The sequence below is a fragment of the Micromys minutus genome (assembly GCF_963924665.1).
Source record: "Micromys minutus genome assembly, chromosome: 27".
NCBI classification, from domain to species: domain Eukaryota; kingdom Metazoa; phylum Chordata; class Mammalia; order Rodentia; family Muridae; genus Micromys; species Micromys minutus.
This window is the reverse complement of record NC_137962.1, coordinates 18,542,734-18,552,279: the sequence shown is the minus strand read 5'-3', so window position 1 is coordinate 18,552,279 and position 9,546 is coordinate 18,542,734.

Here is a 9,546-nt window from a genome sequence, read left to right as displayed (position 1 = left end):
ACACCAACTCTCAGGAGTAAATTGGGAGACCTACAGGTTCTGTATATTAAAAAAGTCAATGAGAGGGATATTGAGAACATTTTTATCAATACATTTGACAACCTAGATGAAATAGACAAATTTCTAAAAGACTGAAGTTGCTCAAGCTGGCATATTAGTAGAGAACGTGAAAGGGGTGAAACATCTCTTACAAACTCAGGGGGAAAAAAGCAAACTGGTTTAAAAATGGATAGAAGATGTGAACAGGCATCATACACAAAGGTGTGTGAATGGCCAGTAAATGATATCATCAAATGTCTTTAGTAATTGCAGGAAGGGGGAAGGTAGTGAGGAAGGAAGGAAGAAGGGAGAAAGGAGGCAGGGAGGGAAGGAAGGGAGGGGAAGGTGTGGAGGGGAACGGAGGGAGGAAGGATGAAAGGAAAGGAAAGGGGAAAGGGAAGGAGGAAAGAAGGATGGAAGGAAGAGAAGGAAAAAGGGATGGATGGATGGGAGGAGGGAGAGGAGGAAGAAGAAAGGAAGGGAGGGAGGGAGAGAAGGAAGGAAGTATGGAAAGAGGGAAGGTAGGGAGGGAGAGGGAGGTAGGGAGAGGGAAGAAAGAAGGGAAGAATGGAGGGAGGGAAGAAGGAAGGGAGAGGAGGAGGGAGGGAGGAAGGGATGGAAAAGGAGGGAGAGAAGGAAAGAAGGAAGAAAGGGAAGGAAGGATGGAAGGATGGGTAGATGAACAAATAACACGATGAATCATTGGATTGGCTCAAAATAAAAAATGACAGTAACACATGTTTATGAAGACGTGAAGCAGCTTGAACATTCAAACTATAGCTATCATGGAAAACAGTGTACCCATTTTGAAAAACTATTTGAGTTAAACATACAAGCTTACATAAAATCCAGCATTGACCGTCCTAGATATTCATGGGCACATATGTTCTCAGACAGAATCATTCACTTGAGTTCATGTTAAATTAATTTATAATTGTTAACTGGAGACCATCTATCAACTGGTGAGTGGAGATACAGATTATATTATGTAAATTCAATGAGCTACTTTCTAGCAATATAAAAGAAAAAGCTATGAACGCACACAACATAGACCACCAGAGAGCACATTTCAATCTATTCTTCATGTGTGATTCTGCTGAAGTTAATTTTTCTCTTTCTCTGTCTCTCTTTCTGTCTGGGTCTCTCTGTATCTCTCTGGGTCTCTGTCTGTCTGTCTGTCTCTTTCTCTGGCATGTGATTGCTTCACATGGCCCCTTTGAAGACATTCTTTCATGTGAAGCACGTAGCTGTGGTCAGGTATGTAAGGCATTTGTGTTCTCCCTTATTCTTTGTTTTTGCTCCCCAGGGCTTGTGTGCCTCAGTAAAGTATTGCTACATCAACTTTCACTTCAGGCTCTGACTTTTAGGGAAAGTGGGCCAAGATACGAGAGTGAAACTGAAATGATATTAATATAAAGGAATGAGAATTTTTGTACAGGCTTGTTTATGTCTGGCAAACGTGGGGGTAGGGGTGGGTTCAAATTAACTGATAGTATATAGACCTAGAAATCTTAGGGGGTTGGGGTGTGATAAAGATACTTTTATAAAGGAAAGGAACAACTTAAGAGTCACTTATAAGGACTTTAGAGATGACTCAGTCACCTGCACAAGCATGGGGATTTGAGTTCAAATCCCCAGCACCCACATAAAAAGCTAGATTCTGTGGCATGTGCCTTCAATCCGAGTGTTGGAGAGGCAGGGGTAGGAGGATCTGGGGGCTTGTGGGCCAGACCATCTAGCTGAATCAGTAAGCTCTAGGTTCATTGAGAGAATCTGTCTTAAAAGATAAGATGGAGTGTTGAAGAGACAGATCAGGGGTTAAGCGTACTTGCTGTTCTTGCAAGGACCTCAGTCTGGCTCTCACAACATGGCAGCTCACAAACATCTGTGACTCTACACAAGTTACAGCACACAAGTGGTGCGTGTGTAAATATATAGGCAACATGCCAAAAAAATCAAAATACATCTTTTTTTAAAATGGAGAACAATAAAGGAAGAAAATCCCTCATATTAACTTTTGGCTTCCACATATGCACATATACACTGGCATACCGGAGAGTGCTCACATGAACACATTAATATACATACAACACTCACACAAAAAGAATTAAAGGAGAAAATGAAGAGAGAAAAAGAGAGAAGGGAAGACCCCAGAGATCATTGAAGTGTGGAAGGAACTGGCCTATATCAAAAGGGGTCTCTGATCTCTTGGGTCAGCATCCTTGTCTGACACCCTCTGGTCACTGTTGTCTGTGCTCACAATGGCATCAAAAGAGACTCAGCTTAGCTCTTAAATCATGTATGTCACAAGGTTTAATTTTTGAAAACGAATGTGGTCAGGGTGAAATGCAATCTTATAGAAACCAACCCTAAAGTTTCTGTTTTAATATTGTCTAACCACAGCAGAAAAAAACAAGAGAGATAGAGAGAGGGAGAAAGAGAGAGAACTGAAAAATAGTCTAAATTGGATGTGGTGGGACAGAAGATGAACTTCCCCCCTAAACAAAAACAAGATTGCAGTGGGACAATGTTTTTTTTCTGAAAGATCCTCACTGTGAATAGAAACACCCTCCACCCCCATGCCATGAAGTTCTCTACAGGTGGACACTAAAGAAACCCTAGGCATCAAACTTACACTTCGAGGACATGACTAAGAGAGGTACAGGTAACTAATCCACAATGCTGCAGTGGCCAAGCAAGCCCATAGAGAAGGAGGCATCAACAGCTGTCCACCATTGTCTTAGTTAAGGTTGCTGTGACGAAACACCTTATTTGGCTTTGGCTTATATTTCTACATCATAGTCAATCACTGAAGGAAGTCAGGACAGGAACTCAAGCAGGGCAGGAACTTTGAAGCAGGAGCCAATGCAGAGGCCATGGAAGGGTGCTGCTTTCTGGCTTGTTTATTACAGCTTATTCAGCCTGCTTTCTTATAGAACCCAGGACTGCCAGCCCAGAGATGGCACCACCACAGTACGCTGGACCCTCCCACATCAATCACTAATTAAGAAAATGCTTTACAGGTCTGCCTATGACTCAATCTTACTGGGGCATTTTCTTAATTAAGGTTGAGGTTCCCTCCTTTCAGATGACTTTATCTGTGTCAAGTTGACATAAAAACTATCCAGGACAACCCTCAAGTAGTTCAAACACAGCATGCTCAAAAACGGTAGCTGTTTGATTCCCCCTAACTCTGTTCTTCCTAGGTAGTCCCAGTTTGACCTGAGGGCCTCCAGGTACCTGGCCACACTCCTTGACTTCCTTCCTCCCTCCTTCTTCACTGGGACCAATCCAGGTGACCCAATACACTCAGTTTTAACTATTTCTCTAGCCCTTGTCTAGAAGCCTGTACTGACTGACAATAGTCAGAGATAACCATTTCCCAGCCTAAAGTCTTGTTATGGGGAAAATTTTCAAACCCTTATTCCTTTTCTAGGTCAGTGGAATCCAATGCAATAATAGCCCAACACATAAAACGAAGAACGTGTCTCTACCTTCTCTTTACAAGAAATTGACCATTATTGAAGATGTCTGGGAACTTCACCCCAATAGCACATAGAAAGTGTGACTGAAAAGACTCTAAGAATCAATCCTACTTGATGTCAATACATCCTTGTTTCAGTAGACATGAATGTGTCCCATGTATCTTAGCCAATGTTCTGTTGCTGTGAAGAGATACCATGACCATAGCAAGAAAAGCATTTAATTGAGGGCTTACTTACAGTTTCAGAGGTTTGTTCTATTATCAGCATGCTGGGAAGCATGGTGGCATGCAGGAAGTCTTGGTGGCATGCAGGAAGACATGGTGCTGGACTAAGAGGTGAAAGTTCTACATCTGGAATGGCAGGCAGGGAGACACTGGGCCTGGCTTGAGAATTTGAAACCCAAAAGCCCACCCCTAGTGACACACTTCCTCCAACAAGGCCATACCTACTCCAACGAGACCACACCTCCTGATCCTTGTCAAGTAGAACCACTTTTTAATGACCAATAATTCAAATGTATGAGCCTGTAAAGGCCATTCCTGTGCAAACACATGTGGTGACCTTGAGAGAGGCAGCCCCTTATGTCTTGAGATGCATAAAATTGGTTAGATACATTTGACTAGTCAATTAAAATAGGACAAACACATAAATTAGCTGTATAATTGCCTCCTTATGATTTAGGGTAGTCCAGTCTCACACTTATGAAGCCACAGGAAATCTGAGAGTCATAATAATCTATGAGAAACAGAATGTAATGTCAGAGAAAGTGCCTACCGAGGGAGAAATAAAAACTGACTGATTGTGCTGGAGAGATGGGTCAGTGGTTAAGAGCACTTGCTGGTTTTGCAGAGGGTCCAGGTTTAATTCCCAGCACCGACACGGTATCTCACAACCATTTATCACATCAGTTCCAGGTGATTCAGTGTCTTCTTTTGACCCTCACAGGTACCAGGCATCTATGTGACACACAGGCATACAAGTCAACAAAGTTCTCATACACATAAAAATAAATATAACTATTTAAAAAAAAGGAAGGAAAGCTGATAGAAAATGAGTAGCAAGCTCACAGGGGCAGGCAAAAGCCAGCCTAGTCTGGGAGCCAGTCAAGGAAGCAAATTCTGGTTGGCCTTTGTCCTACATACCTGTACTTAATATCTGCTTACCTAGTACTTCCAATATCCACCCTCCCCCCTGCTACACACAGGAGGACATGCAAGGCCTCAGTTCCTCTATTCCAGTATCAGCTTCCCTCTTATTCTGTGTGCAGCACCAGGCTCAGGTTAGACTGCCTTTGTCCCTATTGAGCCGTTAGTACACGGATTTTAGTCACTTTTCCACAAGTACGCCACAATATGTCACATCAATTTATGTAGTTCTTTTTTTTTTTTTCAGTTTCTTTGAAAGTCCCCCCCCTTCTTTTTGTATTCTACATCTCTGTTTATCTCATGTTGTCTCGTTAAAATCTCTATGTGACTTCCCAGTGCTTTCACACACACACACATCTCCCCCTTTCTGCTTTTGACTAAAATAATGGAAGTGTGTACTGCCAGGACTGATGTGCTGATGAGCTGTTGCTTTGCTCCTTGACCAACGTTATGGCTAGCAGCCATGGTGTGCAGCCGGCTTCTTATTTGCACAGAGTGCTGTGGGCTTTGTCCTGCTCTGCTTAGAAACCACCCTCCCCTCCTGTTCTTAGCAAATGAGCAAGAACTCATGCTTCAAACTCTAGTTCAAATGGTCAGGAGTCGAGCTCCACTCCCAGGCACTTACTCACTATCTCCTCTGTTCCCATAACATTCTCCACAAGCCCTTGCTCAGGGCTGTGCCCATTTCATAAACCGTTCATCTCACCAAAAATGCATACCTCGGAATCACAGGGTGTCCACCTTTACGATCACTCATGACACATACTGCATGACCATAAACTGGAGATTAAGTACTCGGTGGATAAGTTCTCCTGCGGAATATTCCATATGCCCATCCCTCCAGCCTGAACCAATCTTTTCAGTTTTGTTTCTCATAAATCTTTTCTGCCTTAGGGATATGTGTCCAGTTGGTCCTGATCTATCCTTACCAACATTATTTTATGTCCTCCTTAATAGACAGACCCAGAATGGGCCCAGAATGGTTAAAACGAACCATTTATTTATTTATCCTAACTGTTTGTTTGTTTTATCGAGAGAGGGTCTCTCTATATAACTCAACTGTCTTGGAACTCACTCTGTAGATCAGGCTGGCCTTGAACTCACAGAAATCCACCTGCCTCTGCCTCCCAAGTGCTGGGACTAAAGACATGTGCCACCACAGCTAACCTATCCTGATATTTATGTGGCTATTTATGTCACATCTACCATGTGACACACGATTTGTTTTTAGCACTGAAGATGCACTAGTCTGCAGGACAGTTGGGGGTCTTTGTCCTCGAGAGTTTACATTTTGTTGGGTGGTGGTGTCACACATCTTAATCACAGCTTTGACAGGCAGAGGCAGGTAGATCTTGAAGACAGCCTGGTCTACAGAGTGAGTTCCAGGACAGAGTTAAGGTTATGCAGAGAAACCTTGTCTCAAAAAAACAAAACAAAACAAAACAAAAACAACAAATAGAGCTTGGATTTTAGTGGTTTCTCTTAAAGATTCTCCTGGGAGACAAATAAAGGAGATCAAGATTTTGCCTGCATTATCCAAATAATTAAATTATTAGATACAGCTTTTAAACACTAGATACAGCTTTTAAATACTAGATACAGCTTTTCCTACTTTAATATGGTGATGGAATCCTGTGAGCATGTAACTTTCTGTCACCATGTTTTCCAGAAGGGAGGATGGGGATGTGACTCTGTGAAAGAGAGTTAGGCTCACATGCCTCGAGCTGGGAAAAAAACAGCAACATTACCACCTCCCAATACTTTCCGGCATCAAACATCAACACATACGAGATACCTACTTGTCCCCCATACCTGGCTATGCTGTAGGTAGACACCTACATTATATTCATGCATGAAACAGTTATAGGAGGTATGTACCACCTTCCCTTCCACTAACAAATATTGATTCGGGTCTCTGTGTGTGTTTGGGGGGAAGGAGGGAGAGAAAGAGATACCTTTGAGACAGGGTCTTGCACTGAACATGGAGCTCAACAGTTTAGGGTTAGGTTGATATCTTCAGAGACCCTCCCGTCTGGTTTCTATGGTGTTAGAATGTGCTCATGGCTGTGTCTGGCTTTATGTGGGTACTGGAAACATGAACTCAAAACCTTGTATTTGAGCATCATGGGTTGTTACTCTCAGACGTGTGCTCAAATGCATGTGCCGTGGAACACATCCACAGATTAGGGCATCTCCTTTTGTTCCTTAGCAAGCACGGGAATGTTGGCCATATTAGCAGGATCAGACACTCCTTTGGAAACTATCTGGTACTTATATTGAACCAATTTTCAAAACAAGTTGGGCAACCCTTAGGTGAAAGTATCTTCTTTTAATTGCCAGAACTTTCTCCTATTTCCCGAGACAAAGTAGGCCCCAAAGGCTAATTTGAGGCTAGAAACCATTTAACGTGATTCAATGCCCAGCATGTGATGGGGGCATGAGAATGGATAGTACATAGTATTTAACACCATTCCATGAGTGAAGCAACCAAGGTTCAAAGGCATTAAGCAATAGTGGCATTTTGGGATGTGAGCACAAACCTGACTCCCAACACTGTCTTTCTCTCCCATCCCAAGAATAACCTACTATCAAAGAAATTCAAGTAGCAGGGTTCTCCCATCTAAGCATTTCACGAATGTTGTTGTGAATCAGGGGCCAGGGTCATGGTTCTAACATATATTTGTGAGCTGCATGTGCTGGCATCTAAGAAAAGGAGTCTGTATTAAGACTCCTTCATGCATGTATGTATATCTTGGAAGCTGGTGAAATGGTTTCACAGAGATGCTGATGGAAGCTTGTAGCTGTGTTTCGTGTACACACATGCGTTCTTGTGCACATGTGTTTCAGTTTATAGAGTCTAAGTGTTTCCTCTGTACAATGCCATCTGCATCATTTATGTTTAAAGAAACTGAGGGTAGGCAAGAAAAATTAGTCCAATCAGTATTTTCTGAGGAAATGACAGACACACACACACATACACACAGATACACACAGACACAGACACACAGAGACACACAGAGACAGACAAACAGACAGACACACACACACAGAGACACACAGAGACAGACAAACAGACAGACAGACACACACACACACACACACACACACACACACACATACACAAAGGATCAGTAATGGGGTTCTCCATTTTCTATCTGGTATCATCTCAGCTAAACATTATTATTCCACCCATGCTACAGATGAGGATGTTTTAAAATGGCTGTTACCTCCACTGTTTCCTAACAAGCTCAATTAACTGTTGTCACTGAAGCCACCTGTATCTACAAAGTCTACCAAGGAAGGAAATGGATTCCTTTGGGAGATCTCACCTCTCTCTAATTCGGCTACTGTTTCCGTAGCTTCATTCTGTTCTTTGTGCTTTTCACATCCACAGCAAGAACAAGGCACAGTTGTCCTCTGAGTAACAGCCCTCTGGAGATCCAAAGCTCACTGTGCCAATGGTGACAGTCAGCTCCTGTTCCCAGTTCATCTCATCAGAGTGGTCCTCAAAGTGAAGTGTTCCTCAGGAGAGGCACAAAGCTATAATGAAAGGAAGATGCTTTTCTCTTCTCTTAGCCCTGAAGACATATTTCACACTGGTCAAATAACCTTGCCAGAAGCTTGTGACCTGCCCACTAATGGTGAGCGAGGATTTATACAGGCAGGGAAGACAGGAGTGGGACCTAACTTTCTACATTTTACATGGCTTTCTATCCTGTGGCTTCCTATCCTGCCCTTCTGAGACTAGTGTCCTTTCTCTACATCTCTCTGTAGACTGAATACACATGCGCGCACACGCATGCATGCATGCACGCACGCGCGCGCGCGCGCGCGCACACACACACACACACACACACACACACAGTGTCTTAGATGTATCCTCCATTTTAATTCTTTCTCCCTAAGTTAGTTTGCCTCTTGTTTTCTTTATAACTTTCTAGCAGTTACCTCTGTCATTCTGTAAAGTGTTTTCTGGTTCTTTGTCTTTCTTCCCCTCATCTCTGCTTCCAGAGTGCTGTTTCCTCTCCCCCAAGGGACTAGATAGTGAGAAGGGGCTATTTGCTCTCCCTCCCTTCCTCCCTCCCTCCCTCCCTCACCCCCTCCTTCAGACAAGTGTTTGTCTATCTCAGCAGTGACATTTTATATGATGAGCCTTTCAATTGCTGGGTTGTTGCCTGAGTTTCTGTTAAAGACTGCTGTGATGTCAGGTATGAATTTGGTGTCAGTGTCTTATAAAACTGCTCAGGGTAACTGGGAATGTACAAAGGGAAAAATGTGTGATTCTGGAGATGAACACAATTTCTTGGGCTAATTAACTGAGACAGTTCCCATGTTTATTATGTTTAAACTATTGGGTGATTAATTTAGGGAGTTTTATAGACAGTTTAATACTCTCCCAGCATAAGGAAGAAGCCAGTTTATATAAAAAGAGGAAGAAAGAACTCTGGGATTATGAATGTGACAAGTGAAAGGGAAGGAGAAATTGTTCTCAAATTACATAGTTCAGAATTACACAGCAGATTAAATAACTGACTCTAAAATATTGGCATGTATGTTCTCATAAAGAAACTCAAAATCTTACCCTACTGTCAACACGCATCTTGGCTACCCAGCCCATCATTCTCAGGTTGTATTGCAAACTCTTTACAATACTTAAATAATAATTGCAAATGCTACTCGTAAGATAAACCAGATTTTTAAAATTAGTGTGCTATCAGTTGGAACTGGAGCTCAGTTATAAAGTACATGCTTAGTATGCACAAGGCCTTAGGTTCAACCCCAGCATCACCAGAAACATTAGTCTGATCATCTCCATCTGCCCATGTCCATGTCACAACTGATCAATAGATGCCTAAACCTCATCAGAAATTGACTAA